Consider the following 17,973-nt stretch of genomic DNA (forward strand, 5'->3'; position numbering starts at 1 on the left):
GGTTGTTCTGGATTGGCTGAGGATCCTGGATCCATTGAGGCACTTTTATTTTCCAGTGATTCTATGTAATCATAAATTTGTTGTTGTACTAGGTCTACGCCTGGGGATCCTCTGTTGGGGATACCTTCAAAATATTGTTTAGGAGAGTTTTGAGGATTGCATGTAAATATAACATTATCAGGAGAGGGTATTGGGATTTCTTATTCTATATTTATGAACTATGTTCCCTTTGATGATACCTTCTTTACCATACCTCGTAGTCTAGAGCTCCTTCAAAGTTGTAGGGGGTTTATGTTCTCCTCCTTTGTACCCTTTTTCTCCTTTCCTATCTTTTCCTTCCTCTTGATTTGTTTCCTAATCTTTGTCAATTTTTCAGAGATTAGTTGTTCATCATCTTGTTGTAATGAAGATTTAAGTTTGTTCTCAGTAATTCCACCAGCTTTCTTCTTTATCTTTCCTTTTTGCTTGACCTGCTCCCTAATCTTTGTCTCAAAGACTGGCTCTTCATCATTTTTCTGTGTGGGGGACTCAGGTTTGCTTTGAATGGTCATACTGGTCTTTTTCCTCTTACTCCTTCTGACATTACCCTCTTCAGGTGACTCTAGTGCCTCTTGGAAATAGTTTCTTATCAATAATTTTTCCCAAGTATCTCCTATTCTTTTTAGATGAAACTCAATCAATATTTTCACCAACCCATGATGGTACATAGTTGTGTCTATGAATTCTATTTTCTTCTGTACATTTGAAGCCATCCTCCTTAGAATGTTTAGAAGGAAGAAAGGGAGATTGATGTTTCCATTTTCTACAAAGTTCATCAATAAATGTATGTGATAAACATACATGCGTTTGAATCTTCCCTCACAGGTAATAAATTTTTGTAATATCAAAAGCATGCTTCTCCATTTATTTTTAAGTGCTGAAATAGGAATTCCTTTTCTAAACATAGTGACATCCATACCTGGGTTCCTGAGAATTACCTTCCATGATTCACTGTGAAATTCTTTGCTTTTGAACCATCTCTCACCAAGTCTTGGCAGTTCTGTAGGCTCTGCTATGTAAGATTCTGTTACTACAAACTTAATGTCTCCAATCTCTACTTCTATACCATCGAATGATCTAGCAAAAGATTTTGTGATCTCCTTGTGATATCCATCAAATTTTTCAATGAAATTGAGCCATCTAGCCTTCTGCAGCATCTCCTTGAGTTGTGGGTACCCTTCCATAAACTTTGCCCCTATGGGCTCTGCCCTGACAATGAGTCCCATGGTCTTTGTTTCGTAGAATTTTCTAACCTTCAGAATTACTCTCCTGGTCTATGAAATGGACTGACTGCGGGTATGGTGAAAAAGAACTATGGGTTTGTGTGGAATAAGTATACGGTGAGGGTTTGGACAGATGTGAATACGTTGGTCACACCGTAGTTTTGACCGTTAATAGATGGAGTTATTAGAGACCGTTTAAGTACAGAGTATGGAGAACGTAGTAGAGGTGTGGTATGATGAAACCATTATAGACCGTTTGGTATTGAATGTGGAAGATGTGGCGGAGATGTGGTATCATGAAGTGGCAGTCAAATCAAATGATGACTTGTTAGGGAGACATATGATCATTCATATTATACATGACTTATGTTTGTAACTTGTTGTTTGAAATAAATTTTTCATTTTACCTTTAGAACTTAACCTTTTGCTTGATAATTCTTTTGGTGTCGATCCGTAGGTACTTTGAGCATGGTTGATCTCCAAAACTTGATTCTTCAATTTCCCCGCATTCATGATTTATTTGTGAGTTGTACAATTGTGCCAGAGCTGATAAGTAAGTTGTAGCTACACAATCATATTAGATGTGGAATGGAATCAGCTGCAGAATGTGAAAAGAAGGAAAAGTGAAATATGGCTTATGGAATATGAATGTAAAAATAAAATGGAAATGAGTTATGACAGTGAGATGGAGTGGAACTGTAAAAAAAAAATGAAGACAAAATGAGATGGAACGAGATGATGAATTTGCAGACTCTAAACTATAAATGAATGTATCTTTTTGTCACTGCTTATTAAAGAAAGGAAATGGAAAATATAGGATGTCAGGAATCTCTGATTTTCACCCTATATTTTCTGTATAAGTATGCCAATCAATGATTGGTTTTCAACCTCATACAATTTTTTTTTTTTAATCAGTCATTTCTTAGGAAAAATAAAGACTAAGTTAGTGGAGAAGAAGAATTCTTCTTCACTAGCTTCATTTCAGAGTTATTTTGGAAAATCTTAATGAACTCCTCTCTTGAAATTGGTTTTTGATATATCTTCAACCGATGACCATTCACAAGAAGAGGTATTTTTCTTCCATCTATTGCCCTTATCTTAACTGCTTTGTTATTAAAGACTTCTTCAATCTCATATAGCCCAAGCCAATGAGTTTGAAACTTCCCTTGAAAACCTTTGAACTTTGAATCCAACAACAGTGCCCAATCTCCTACTTGAAACTTCTTCTCGTTAATATATTTATCATGCCATTTAGCCCTCTGCTGTTGGACTATACTGGTTCTTTGGACTGCATCTTGCCTGATTTCATCAAGTTCATTGAGTTTCTCCAATCTATGTTTTTGTGCCTCTGATAAATCCAATCCCAATTGGACTTCCATCTTGAAGGTTTTGATTTGAAACTCTATAGGGAACATGGCTTGTTTCCCATAAACAAGTTCATAACTGTCTTTTGAGGAAAATTAGCTATAGGTGGTCTACACATATTACAACCAGTCTGCATAAATGTTTGATCAGCTACAAGTGTCTTGAATTTGAACAAGGTGGTTGCACAGAATCGTTGACACAGGTGGCTAATCCAAGTTAATGCTTCAACAGATCTATTGGATTTATTAATTAACCATGAAAGGATAGACAAAGAGTCCTATTGCTTCCGGCTTTCATATGTTTGACTCCACCTTTGACTGTGGTCTTGAGCTAGCTTTTTTATCGATCTGGGTTGGATGACTAAGATAGGATCCATGTTGAGACGATTCCAGAGATTCCCATGTGGCTGGTTTCTTCGTTTGACACCTGTAACCTATTCAACCTTGGAAGTAGCTACAAAACACGCAGTTAGTTGCAGAATAGGCTGTGTTTCGTAGCTAATTTGCAAAAACTTATTTCAAATAGAAAAAACATAAAAGTATAACATGTCAATCATTTAATGTCCTCCTTGAGACAAAATCTATCATTTATAAGTGATGGGGATCTATCTTTTATGGAAAACAAGAGAAAGAAGTGAGAAAAGTTGTCAAGGAGAGAGTAATTCTGAGGTCCAACAATACCATCCATAGCTACAACGATCATAAAAAAAGCAAATGAATCGAAGTCTGCAAGAAAGGTTTTTAGTAAGAAAAGAACTTGCAACTGTATAGGAGGGGGCATAATCTCCCGTGGAAGCTCAGGCAGAGAACCACTAAATAAATCAAGAGGATGGTTTATTTGTGTCCAAAACCCACCTGTGTCCACCACAATCCATCCAGGGCTCTTAGGTAGCTCACCCGTATAAAGAAACATTTCTGTAGAAACAAGGGGCTTAAAACTATTATGAGAATAATGTCCATATTCTCCTGTGGAATCGCCAATCAAGTCACAGTTGAGAAAAAAAACACGTTCATCATTCTACAGACCCAGACCATGGACCATAGATAACTCACAATACTCTTAAATCCATCTCTAAAGCTCATTATGCAGTTGTAAACTTTCTAGAAAAATAAACTATACAACCATCAAAAGGTGTAGTGCTGGTATATAGAATCCTGTTTTGATAGAGAATATGATATTATTAGATGATACTACCCAAAAATAAGGTGTTAAGAGAACAAATAAAGAAATTTCCTTGAGAACAATTTATATACAATTAGTCCTAATAAATTGTCTAAATCAAAATGCAAACTCAGCTTAATACTCACCCTGCACTTAAGAAGAACTGGCCAACAGTTGCAAGAAAAGAGTCTTGACTGAATCCCTAGATGTAGGAAATACACCACTTGAAGCCTTTCTTTAAATGCAAGAGGAAGTTCTTCATAGATCAACCATAATTTGAAGCTTGAATTTACTATGAACAGTGACACATAAAAGGGATAAATGAACATAAAACATGTTTTGTCACCTTAATGTGCCCAAGTGTACCAATAATGAAATCCAAACCTCTACGCAATGCATATTCCTGTGGACCATAGGGAGAACCTCCATATACAGAGGATGAATGAAGGTCAACTGATCCACCATAAACCTCAAAGTCGGCATGGAATTTCATTACAAAACATTTCTTACATGGAATTCCTGAAGTCACAAGCATAAAGAAATTGCAAATGAACTTTTTGAACAATTTCAATATCAAGTCAGATCGTAGATGATAGAAAAAGATCCATACTTTTTAAAAGGTTACCGTTTTTTGAAAGCTCCCTTATTGGAACTAACACAATCAAACTGGGGGCCCTTCCATATCCTATTTTCCTACCTATACAAAAAAGCAAACTCTCGGTAAGGGAATCTAAATAATAAATTTAGCATATCAAGATTACCAGAATGGTCATAATCTGATCTGTAACAAACTGTGTCAGTTGTGGCAGCTCCGAAGATTGCTATTAAACACAGAATAGATGTGGAATAAGTATACGGTGAGGGTTTGGAGAGATGTGAATACGTTGGTCACATCGTAGTTTTGACCGTTAACAGATGGAGTTATTAGAGACTATTTAAGTATAGAGTATGGAGAATGTAGTGGAGGCGTGGTATGATGAAATCATTATAGACCATTTGGTATCGGATGTGGAATATGTGGCGGAGATGTGGTATCATGAAGTGGCAGTCAAATCAAATGATGACTTGTTAAGGAGACATATGATCATTCATATTATACATGATTTATGTTTGTAACTTGATGTTTGAAATAAATTTTGCATTTTACCTTTAGAACTTACCCTTTTGCTTGATAATTCTTTTGGTGTCGATCCATAGGTACTTTGAGCATGGTTGATCTCCAAAACTTGATTCTTCAATTTCCCCGCATTCATGATTTATTTGTGAGTTGTACAATTGTGCCAGAGCTGATAAGTAAGTTGTAACTACAGAATCATATTAGATGTGGAATGGAATTAGCTGCAGAAAGCGAAAAGAAGGAAAGTGAAATATGGCTTATGGAATATGAATTTAAAAATAAAATGGAAATGAGTTATGACAGTGAGATGCAGTGGAACTGTAAAAGAAAAATGAAGACAGAATGAGATGGAATGAGATGATGAATTTGCAGACTCTAAACTGTAAATGAATGTAGCTTTTTGTCACTGCTTATTAAAGAAAGGAAATGGAAAATATAGGATATCAGGAATCTCTAATTTTCACCCTGTATTTTCTGTATAAGTATGCCAATGAATGATTGGTTTTCAACCTCATACAATTTTTATTTTTTTTTAATCAGTCATTTCTTAGGAAAAATAAAGACTAAGTTAGTGGAGAAGAAGAATTCTTCTTCACTAGCTTCATTTCAGAGTTATTTTGGAAAATCTTAATGAACTCCTCTCTTGAAATTGGTTTTTGATATATCTTCAACCGATGACTATTCACAAGAAGAGGTATTCTGCTTCCATCTAGTGTCCTTATCTTAACTTCTTCGTTATTAAAGACTTCTTCAATCTCATATAGCCCAAGCCAATGAGTTTGAAACTTCCCTTGAAAATATTTGAACTTTGAATCGAACAACAGTGCCCAATCTCCTACTTGTAACTTCTTCTCCTTAATATATTTATCATGCCATTTAGCCCTCTGTTGTTGGACTATACTAGTTCTTTGGACTGCATCTTGCCTGATTTCATCAAGTTCATTGAGTTGCTCCAATCTATGTTTTTGTGCCTCTGATAAATCCAATCCCAATTGGACTGCCATCTTGAAGGTTTTGATTTGAAACTCTATAGGGAACAGGGCTTGTTTCCCATAAACAATTTCATAGGGTGTATGTCCCGTTGTGTTTGTCCATGTAGTTCTATAAGCCCATAAGGCTTCAGGAAGCCTTTCTACCCAATCTCTTCTATGTAGATACATCGTCTTATTGAGAATTCCTTCAATCACATTATTTGTAGATTCAACTTGAACATTTTCTTGTGGATGATAGGGAGTATATTTCCTATGTTTGATCTTATAATCTTCTATAAGGCCCTTCACCACTTTAGATGTAAATTGAGATCTATGATCTGTCACAGTTTCTCTTGGAACACCAAAACGAGTGAAGATGTCCTCAAAAAGAAAATTAACTACAGCTTTTTCAATAGTAAAAGGTAATTCTTTGGCCTCTACCCATTTAGTGACTTAATTAGTGCATACCAATATATAATTCTTTTTCTTAGATGAAGGATTAATTGGCCCAACAAAATCTAAGGCCCATTTTTCAAAAGGTTCAATGAGTACCTGAATTTGTAGTGGCATTTCATTTGAAGGAGCAGGTTTCCCTACCCTTTGGCAGTTGTCACACCTCCTAACATATTATTTGGCATCTTTTAAGATGGATGGCCAATAATATCCTAAAGAAAGGATTTTATAGGCTATCCTCTTGTCAACAAAGTGTCCACCACATGGCTCATCATGACATGCCTTAAGAATCTTAGGCATTTCATCTCCCCTAACACATCTTCTGATCATAAGATCTGGGCCTATTTTATACAATTCATTAGTGATCCATGAGTATCTTGCACTTATCTAAATGATTTTTCTTTTTTCTCTAGGAAACAAATGTGAAGGAAATTTCCCTGTGACTAAGTAATTAACAATATCTACAAACCAAGGAGTTTGAGTAATCACTGCAAAAAGATATTCATTAGGAAACTTACCTTCAACCAGAGTGTCATCTTTGATATTTTGAATTCTGGACAAGAAGTCAGCAACTGTGTTTTGTTTTCCAAGTCTATCTAGCATAGTAATATTGAATTCTTGCAAGAGTAAAAGCCATCTTGTAACTCTGCCATTAGTAATAGGTGTATTCATTAAGTATCTAATTGCAGAGTGATCTGTATGAACAAAGGTTTCATAGCCTGTTATATAATTTCTGAACTTGTTGATTGCATGAACAATAGCTAAAAATTCCTTTTCAGTCATAGTATAATTCAACTCAGTGGGAGTTAAATTATTACTTGTATAGTAGATGGCATAGGGAATCAAGTCTTTTTGTCCTAATATAGCTCCTAGAGCTATATCTGAAGCATCTATTGAAATGTGAAAATGTAGTTTCCATTTTGGACCTCTCAAGATGGGTGCTTCAGAAATTTTCATTTTTAAGGTCTCAAATGCTTACTAGAAGTCAAGATTCTAATTGAATTCACAATCCTTGGTGAGTAATTTGAAGAGTGGGGATGCTATTTTAGTGAAATTTTCTATAAATCGTCTATAGTATCCTGTAAATCCTAGAAAACTTCAAACATCCTTTTGGCAATTTGGAATTGATAATTTAGAGATGAATCAACTTTAGATTTATCAACTTTAATCCCATCTCGTGAAATGTGATGCCCTAAAAAAATACCTTCTGTAAACATCATAAAATGTTTTTCATGGCTTAGTGAAAGGTTTGGTTCCTCACATCTTTTAAGAACTTTTTCCAAATTTTCCAAAGCTTCTTCAAATGTATTCCCATAGACTGTAAATTCATCCATATATACCTCTACACAATCTTGTATTAGATCAGAAAAAATTCTTAGTACAGCTCTTTGGAATGTTGCAAGTGCATTACATAACCCAAAAGGAAGTAGTCGGTAGGCATAGGTTCCCCGTGGACAAGTAAATGTGGTTTTATCTTGATCTTCAAGTGCCACTTGAATCTGATTATAACCACTAAAACCATCCAAGAATGAGAAATACTTCTTACCTGCTAATGTATCTAACACTTTATCTATAAAGGGCGAAGGAAAATGATCTTTAAGGGTAGCTTTATTAAATTCTCAGTAATCAATGCACAACCTCCATTTACCATTCTTTTTAGGCACAATCACTAAAGGGGAAACCCATTGGTTGTCTGAAATTGGGTAATGAAGTTTACATTCAATAGTTTTTGCAGCTCTTCTTTCACAATTTCCCTAAGATTTGGATTCATCCTTCTCTAAGGTTGTCCGATAGGTCTACAAAGTTCCTCAATGTAGATGTGATGTATACAAGTCTTAGGACTATTTCCTTTCATGTCACTATATTCCCATGCATATGCAGCAGAATGTTGTTGTAATGTCTCGATTAGCTTTTCCTATTGTAATTTCACCAAGTTATTGTTTATGTTCAATGTTCTCCATGGAAAGATTTCAATTGTAGAGTTACCAAATTCTTCCATAGAATAAAGAGACATCTACCTAGATGACAAATATTCAATATTGGTTTTTTCTTGAAATTGATCATGTTCATATTCTGGAGATGATTCAAAATTTTCCATTGTATTTAAGATTTGACTATCTTCACTAATATCTAAAATAGTAAAGAGAGGCGGAATGCCATTTTCATCATCAATCCATTCTTTGTCATCTATTTCTGTGATTGTTCTTGTTGGAGGATATAGAGTGAATTTCTTTGTTGAGTTCCCATCAGAAATATAAATATCACCAGATCTACAGCTAATGAAAGGATCAACTGTGGCCAGCCAAGGTCTTCCTAATATGAGTGGATGTCCTCCTAGATTGTTCTTTGGGGTCAAGATCATAAAATCAACATGATATTCCTAAGAATCTAAGGATACTGAAATGTCTTCTAACACTCGATCTGGCTTGATTACAGATCTATCCGCTAATTGTAGTAATGTAGGTGTGTAAAGAAGATTAGGAAGCTTGAGTTGTTCCATGGTTTGTTTTCTCATGATGTTTATTGTTGGCCCTAAATCAATCAATCTATTTGGAATTTCAACTCCATTGATATGTGTTTTCACAATTGGACTTCCTAGATCTACATATTTTTGTATGACAATTTTTCGCATCATTATATCTGCCATTTTTACTACTAGGTGAATTTTTTTTGTTTCTTTTTCTTTTCTTCCTGGTTTCTTTATGCTCAACTCCTTTACTGTTTTAGCTAGGATTGGAATCTCCTTAATGGCTTGTAACAAAGGAATTTTGATACAGACATTCTTTAATTCATATAGAAAATCATAATTAGGCAACATGATCTACTTTTCTACTCCTCTATCAACTTGTAATCTTTCAGGAAAAGGAGGTGCAGAACTAGACACTGGCTGCTCAATGATAGGAGTTGAGTTCACTGGTTCTTTCTATTTTTCATTTTCAGCATTTTGGTTTTGGAGAGATGTTCCCTCAAAAAATTTATTGGGTAGTGGAGAATCTTCCTCAGAATTGTCTTGTTCCTGAATAACTATAGAAGGCCTTTCCTTTTATAATACCCTACCAGATCTTAGTTGAACATCATTGAGATATAGAGGAGTGATCATATAAGTTGTAAATTGTTGTCCTTCCACCATGTAAGTATTTTGAGGATTTTTATTGTTGGGGTTTGGTAATGGTTGGGCAGGTAGCTGATTTGGTCTCTACTGAAATGGAAGTAAGAGTTGAGGATTTTGGTTTTGTTGTGGAAATGGTAATGAAATTTGAGGGTTCTGATTTTGAAGTTGTGGCTACTGATTTTGTTGTGGAATGTGTGAGGGAGGATAATTCTGATATGATGGAGGATATTGATAATATTGAGAAAATCTCCCATAAAGATTTTGTACTCCTTGTGCCCAAGGTTGAGATTAAGATTGAGGTTGAGGCCAAGGTTGCTACCAAGAATTCCAATTTGGTGGGGGCTGAAGATACATTTGATTGTTAAATCCTTGATTTTGTGGCCTTTGCCAAGGTTTTCTAGAGACAAAGAAAAGAGGTTCTACTGAATTTGGAACTGTTTCTTCTTGAAAAATAGCCTTAAGACCTGGAAACGAAGGACAAACTTCGGTCTCATGATTCTCTGAGAAAATCATACAAGTCCCTATAATTTTTTCATCCAAAGGGAATTCTCTTAGAGCGTGTTTTTTTCTGCATTTTGGACAAAAAATAGCTAAATCACCAGCCTCAGTTTTCTACTTGTTTTGCAACTTAAGGGTGTCTATTTGCTCACTACGACTCCCTAGAATATCTATTTTGAGTTCGTCAAGCATATTACCAATTTCTGCCCTACTCACTAATCCAGTTGTAGATTTATTTACTCTAACAAGAGAAGGATCTCTTGGACCTTTCCCAGTTTTGGATTTCCCTCTTGAGAGATGAACACATAATTCTCCTATGTCATTTAATGGGAGTTGAGAGATATCTCCCTTACCCATCATGTTAAGGATATCTATCCACTCATCTCTAATGGCTTTTAATAAAAGAGATTTTAAGGTATCTTCATCTAAATTGTCCATTTTTTCTCTTTTCAAATTATAGTTGAATCTCTCAATCAAATCCTCTAAATTTTCGTCCTCTCTTTGCATCATTTTGAACTCTTCATCTTTTTGATTGGTAGGCATGCAATAATCCAAATACCTATCCAACAACACTTTTTTGATGTCATTCCATGTTCTAATGGACTGAGTGATTAACCCCATGAACCATTTCAAAGAAGCTCCTTTCAGTGTTGAAGGGAACAAACTAAGTTTTTGAGAGTCTTCTAGATAATCATAGGTTCTACACAAGACTTCAAACTCAAATAAAAATGTTTCAGGATCCTCACTTTTTAACCCATGGAAATTTGGGAGGACAGAAGGTGAGGTATTTTTCGTTGTGGCATTTGTTTCTTCATCCACTATAGGGAATCCAAAAGAATTATCTATTTCCCTATTTCCTCTGCCTCCTCCATTATTTTCTCGACTTCTTCCTCTACCCCTTCCTCCAAACAGTGTGAATTCTCCATCCTCTCCTTCTTCTTCCATTATAGTTTCTTCAGAGTCAGTATAAGTTTCAACCTGCAAGGTTACTTTATCTTCCTCTGGTTCTTCTATTAATGGGATATGGGAGAGAGGTTCTACTTCTTCTTCCTCATCAGGTATTCGTAATTCTTCAACTAAATTGTGCTCCCCTGTGGAGGTGAAAAAGGCTACTCCTGTTGTTGGAGACCCAAGCTTTTTCTCCGCTAGGACTGCCTTATTAGACAAGGTAGGAGATTCTTTTGATTGGATTTCTGCCCCTGGAATTTCAAGAGTTCTACGGTTGGGAGTATGAGCTTGAGGTGGAGGTGTATCTCTTCTTATTCTTGATGGAGTAGGTGGTGTTGCGGGAATTGAACTCCTGCCTCTAGCTATAAATCTACCCCTAGAGTCTCTTTCTCTATGCATGTCATTTTTTTTTAATGTAAGAGATAAGGTTACCTAGTTACACTTCCACGGCAAAAACACCAAAATGTTTAGTCAATTTAGTGTCCTAAATTGCTTTGCATAAATTATCAACTGAGGCTCGTAAGCTGATGAAGTGTAGTGCACTGTATGTGCTAGTTAACCCTTCTTACTTCATTGTTTTGTATTTTATATTGTTTTGGGGGTTTCTGTTCTTTGATTCCTAATGATGTACAATTTGAACTATAAGAAACTAAATCTAAATTTCCTAAAGGTGAACCAAGAACTAAAAACTAGTCAAAATCTAAGTTAAAAGAAGGAAAAACATAGCATATATCCTACCTTCTCATCTAATCATAATTCATGAATAATTCTTAAAACTATAAGGTATAGTTGTAAGTCATGTTGGAATAAATACAGAGAATGAAATTAACTGAAGTACTTCTAGTTACTCTAACCTTCAATTTTGAAAGATAACCTCCTTGAGATGGAATTCAAGCAACTTATGTACTTCATGATCTAGTAAAAACTAAATAAAAACATGCAGAAGGTAACTGATTGGTTTCAACCCTTATGTAAAGTGAATGCTCAACCATTTAGTTTAGGATGGATATCAGCTTTAAATGGTGACCAAAAACATTCATTAATACAGTGCATTGATAACCTGAACTAAGAAATAAATAACAAGAACAGTGAGTAAACTAATCAATAGTGCATCCTCATTACTTTCAATCTTACTCTCTTTAGAAACAAAGTTGTTTCCTTTATGAAATGGATTAGGGAAACAAGACTGCATAATTGAATTCTACGTCGAGATTAAAAGGAATAAACTTATGATCGTTAGCTAGATCTAGACCTTCGTTATATTTATCCAGCACCAGAAACACTCTTTGTATACGAGATTCTTTTCCAGGAGAAAGACGTACCCTTATTTGTCACTAAAGCCCGACACCTTCATCGCCCTACCTGCACTTTGCTAGCCCTACCCCTCCTTCTCAAGCACATTTTGCTACTGATTAAAACTAAAATAAATCAACCTAAGTTATAAACAATGCTAAAAGTAAATGAGGAATTTAAAATGAAAAGAAAGCCTCCTTCAGTGCAGGGTCCCTCTGCAGCTGACTAGGTTGAGCTGCTAACTTAATTCAAAATGCTCCTTCAAATAATCATCAGTCAACACATGGCTTTGTATTATAAAACAGGAACAAAAGTCCAAATTACAAAGCTGATAAGTTTAAACTTAATACATCAAAAACTTCGAACTCCCTCCGGTTCTGTTCAACTGGTATTTAAAGAAAATATTCATAACTGTCTTTTGAGGAAAATTAGCTATAGGTGGTCTACACATATTACAACCAATTTGCGTAAATGTTTGATCAGCTACAAGTGACTTGAATTCGAATAAGGTGGTTGCATAGAATCGTTGACACAGGTGGCTGATCTAAGTTAATGCTTCAACAAATCTGTTGGATTTATTAATTAAACATGAAAGGGTAGAAAAAGAGTCCTATTGCTTCCGGCTTTCATATGTTTGACTCCACCTTTGACTCTGGTCTTGAGCTGGCTTTTTTATCGATCTGGGTTGGGTGACTAAGATAGGATCCGTGTTTAGACGATTCCAGAGATGCCCATGTGGCCGGTTTCTTCGTTTGACACCTGTAACCTGTTCAACCTTGGAAGTAGCTACAAAACAAGTAGTTAGTTGCAAAATAGGCTGCGTTCCATAGCTAATTGCAAAAACTTATTTCAAATAGCAAAAACATAAAAGTATAACATGTCAATCATTTAATGTCCTCCTTGAGACAAAATCTATCATTTATCAGTGATGGGGATCTGTCTTTTATGGAAAACAAGAGAAAGAAGTGAGAAAAGTTGTCAAGGAGAGAGTAATTCTGAGGTCCAACAATACCATACATAGCTACACCGATCATAAAAAAAGCAAATGAATTGAAGTCTAACAAAGGTTTTTAGAAAGAAAGAACTGCAACTGTATAGGAGGGGGCATAATATCCCGTAGAAGCTCAGGCAGAGAACCACTAAATAAATCAAGAGGATGGTTTATTTGTGTCCAAAACCCACCTGTGTCCACCACGATCCATCCAGGCCTCTTAGGTAGCTCACCCGTATAAAGAAACGTTTCTGTAGAAATAAGGGCTTAAAACTATTATGAGAATAATGTCCATATTCTCCTGTGGAATCGTCGATCAAGTCACAGTTGAGAAAAAAAAACATGTTCATCGTTCTACAGACCCAGAACATGGACCATAGACAACTCACAATACTCTTAAATCCATCTCTAAAGCTCATTATGCAGTTGTAAACTTTCTAGAAAAATAAACTATACAACCATCAAAAGGTGCAGTGCTGGTATATAGAATCCTGTTTTGATAGAGGATATGATATTATTAGATGATACTACCCAAAAATAAGGTGTTAAGAGAACAAATAAAGAAATTTCCTTGAGAACAATTTATATACAATTAGTCCTAATAAATTGTCTAAATCAAAATGCAAACTCGGCTTAATACTCACCCTGCACTTAAGAAGAACCGGCCAACGGTTGAAAAAAATAGTCTTGACTGAATCCCTAAATGTAGGAAATACACCACTTGAAGCCTTTCTTTAAATGCAAGAGGAAGTTCTTCATAGATCAACCATAATTTCAAGCTTGAATTTACTATGAACAGTTACACAACATAAAAGGGAAAATGAACATAAAACATGTTTCATCACCTTAATGTGCCCAAGTGTACCAATAATGAAATCCAAACCTCTATGCAATGCATATTCCTGTGGACCATAGGGAGGAACCTCCATATAGAGAGGATGAATGAAGGTCAACTAATCCACCATAAACCTCAAAGTCGGCATGGACTTTCATTACAAAACATTTCTTACATGGAATTCCTGAAGTCACAAGCATAAAGAAATTGCAAATGAACTTTTTGAACAATTTCAATATCAAGTCAGATTGTAGATGATAGAAAAATATCCATACTTTTTAAAAGGTTACCTTTTTTTGCAAGCCCCCTTATTGGAGCTAACACAATCAGACTAGGGGCCCTTCCATATCCTATTTTCCTACCTATACAAAAAAACAAACTCTCAGTAAGGGAATCTAAATAATATAAATTTAGCATATCAAGATTACCAGAATGGTCATAATCTGATCTGTAACAAACCGTGGCAGTTGTGGCAGCTCCGAAGATTGCTATTAAACACAGAATAGATAGCTGGCCTATGAAGGTGGTTTTTGCTTCGATTGTCAACATGAGATAAACATACAAGTGCTACCATAGACCAGAACAACAGAAACCAAAAATAGTTTCAAAAATAATAACAATTTTTTCACAAAAGATGACTATGGCTAGAGATTTTAAGAACTGATATAATTTAGTTTCAAAACCCAAATATGTAAATAGAATTAATAGGAAATAGCATATACTTCAAGTGGGCTTCCTAGGCTTTGAAGGGCTCTCCAGTCAAAATTATGGAGGAATCAAGAAGTGGATTCCCATAGTAGTAGAGAAGAACAACATTTGCATCTCAGAACATCAATTACAATATTGCTTAGTATTGAGAAAGTTGCATTGAGCCTTATATAATTCAAATAATATAAAATTAATATAGGATTCATTCACAAGTATTTTTGCATTAGGGTTTTCCAGGTATGGACCATACCTGTGTAGTAGAATGATTCAAAGTAAATATGGCCTCTTGTAGGTTGCCCAAAAAGGCATCCAAAATCAAGGCTCCACGAACCATAATAATTCCCCATACACTGAAATTTGGGTATATTTGGACACCTGCTAGTGTGAATATTATCAAACCAACGATAAGCAATATAACCGTGATGTATTCCTCCAAGTGATACTTTCACCTTAAGCCTGATATAAAGGCTCCCATAATCATAACAAGCAAAACTGGTAATGATTCAAATTTATCAGCCATTGTAGAAACCTCAAAAGAAATATATTGTAAACTAATGAGTATATATATAGAGAAGCAATACCTTGGTAGACTTGAACATGATTTGGGCAAGATAATTAAGAAATATTAGAGATCCCTTGGTTAATCCTTGTGATCCCATGAGTACAACATAGAGGTTTACGTATGTTTTCCATGGATTATGTATATCCCTTTTTCTGAAGCCATTGGGATAAATAAGCACCAAATACACAAATCCTTGTATAAAAGTGAAATGCCATCCCTAGCTGCATCGATCATAAGCAAAACAAACGAATCAAAGTCTGCAACAAAGGCTTTAGAGAGAATAAAACCTATAGCTACACAGGAGGGGCATAATCTCCTATGGAAGCTTAGGCAGAGAACCACTAAAGAAATCAAGAGGAGGGTTTATTTGTGTCCAAAACCAACATATGTCACACCACGATCCATCCAGGGCTCTTGGGGACCTCACCCTTCTAAAGAAACATTTCAGCAGAAACAAGGGGCTCAAAACTATTATGAGAACAGTTCCCATATTCTCTTGCAGAAGGGAAAATAAAGTCACAGTCATGCAGAAAAACATGTTTTCCGTTCTACATGCCAGACCATGGATCAGATGCTCGACTCCAACAACTTCCAAATACTCGCAGGATTGTTCTGCTAACTCACATGACATGGCTTCCATTTTGCGAGAGGGTAGTGGTTCCCATAGACTGATGCATGACAAGAGATAACAAAGGGATCACCAGGCTTCAAAGAATGGGGATCAGATTCACCTTCTCAGCATTATCTAAGGAACAATGCCCTAACCCATGGCTTAGCGAAGCAGGCATCAACCATCTTCCCAAACATCAGCCATCATCCCCATCTCTACGTTGTGGCTTCTTGCCCATCGTCCCCATCTCTGCGCTACGCTACAACTTCTTCCCTAGTTTTGCATCGTCGGTCTGGTAGAAGCATTCGACACAATAGATAGTGTTGAGAAACGCCTACCTGCTGCCATGATGTAAGTCGTATAATCTATAATTAATTTAATACCGGTCGATTAATTAATCATATGGCTCAAACTATTTTAATCATCTAACACCTAGAAATCAAGGGCACATAAATGTACACGTAACCTGAGAGGGGGAGTTGTTTTTAGAGGGGAACGCCTTACGGCATAATCTGGCGTTTTATATCATATACCAATGGCCGAGGTGTGGACATTTCATGAGAGTAAAGAACAGAATTAATGTTTTATATAGTATATCAATGGTCTGAAGGTGTGGACATGCCATGAGAGTCTCAATAACTTCAATGTTCCAACTTACAATTAAGTATGTACGATGCGCGAATTGCATGGTGGGTGTGAAGATAGAGACAAGGTTTTTCTAATTAGTCCAAAGATGCACTATGGATGAGTCTATGGTTATGTTAAAGTCTCTATAATATTGAGTATTCTATGTTTATCTTGGTTCTTGGCTAGCAATATCACTATCTTCTTTAATTTTCTGTGATTTAATTTGGAAATTCTTACACATACATAAATACTTGTAAATTTTTAAATCACCCCATCGAATTGACTGTTTGGAAAATTAAATAAGCATCATTATTAACATGCAAATTTTGAAATATCAATATTTAACATACATAAATACATATTATATATATATATATCTATATATATAATATATATATATATATTATATATATATATATATATATATATATATATATATATATATCCATCAAATTTAACCTCTAAACAATAATTGTGAACCACGGAAAATGACAATATCCCTCCCTCCACGGCAGCAGGCACACAAATCATTGCCACCAATTCCGCAGGGATGAAGGCCACAACAGGCTACCTCCCTTCCCCTCCAAGTTTAGTAATCTCACAAAACCCTTTACGTTTAGACCGTGGGAAGGAAACTTTTGAGCACCATCCACTGGGAATATCTTCAAACATTAGGTGGGACATCCGATGTCTGCATGTCTTCAAGGTCGGAAGCAGAATATATGTCAATCCATGTTTTGAAGGCAACGTTTGAGCACCATTAAAAGATGTGGGAATATATTCACACATTAGGTAAAATCCAACGAAAATACCCACCAGTGACTAGGGATGCATTGAAAAACAATGGAGGTAGAGTCGTAATATCCCCTAGCTATAAATCTACCCCTAGAGTCTCTTTCTCTATGCATATTTTGTTTTTTTTAAATGTAAGAGATAAGGTTACCTAGTTACACTTCCCCAGCAATGGCACCAAAATTTTTAGTCAATTTAGTGTCCTAATTGCTTTGCATAAATTATTCAACCGAGGCTCGTTAAGATGATGAAGTGTTAGTGCATTGTATGGCTAGTTAACCCTTCTTACTTCGTTGTTTTGGTATTTTATATTGTTTGGGGGTTTCTGTTCTTTGAATCCTAATGATGTACAATTTGAACTATGAGAAACTAAATTTAAATTTCCTAAAGTTGAACCAAGAGCTTAAAACTAGTCAAAATCTAAGTTAAAAGAAGAAAAAATAGAGCATTTGTCCTATCTTCTCATCTAATCTTAATTCATGAATAATTATTAAAACTAGAAGGTAAGTTGTAAGTCATGTTGGAATAAATACAGAGAACGAAATTAACTGAAGTACTTCTAGTTACTCTAACTTCAATTTTGAAAGATAACCTCCTTGAGATGGAATTCAAGCAACTTCTGTACTTCATGATCTAGTAATAAATAAATAAAAACACGCGGAAGGTAA

General features: G+C 35.5%; 2 pseudogenes; both read right to left on the bottom strand.

The window, feature by feature from the left end:
* Positions 1 to 13,382, bottom strand: part of LOC149166993 (UDP-galactose/UDP-glucose transporter 4-like) — a 32,153-nt pseudogene extending 18,771 nt beyond the window's left edge.
* Positions 13,383 to 13,400: 18 nt separating this feature from the next.
* Positions 13,401 to 15,916, bottom strand: LOC149166994 (UDP-galactose/UDP-glucose transporter 2-like; annotated as a pseudogene).
* Positions 15,917 to 17,973: the final 2,057 nt, after the last annotated feature.

This window comes from Pinus tabuliformis, chromosome 5_1, assembly GCF_031772625.1.
Source record: "Pinus tabuliformis cultivar Carrire ecotype Pingquan chromosome 5_1, CPIR1, whole genome shotgun sequence".
Taxonomy (NCBI): Eukaryota; Viridiplantae; Streptophyta; class Pinopsida; order Pinales; family Pinaceae; genus Pinus; species Pinus tabuliformis.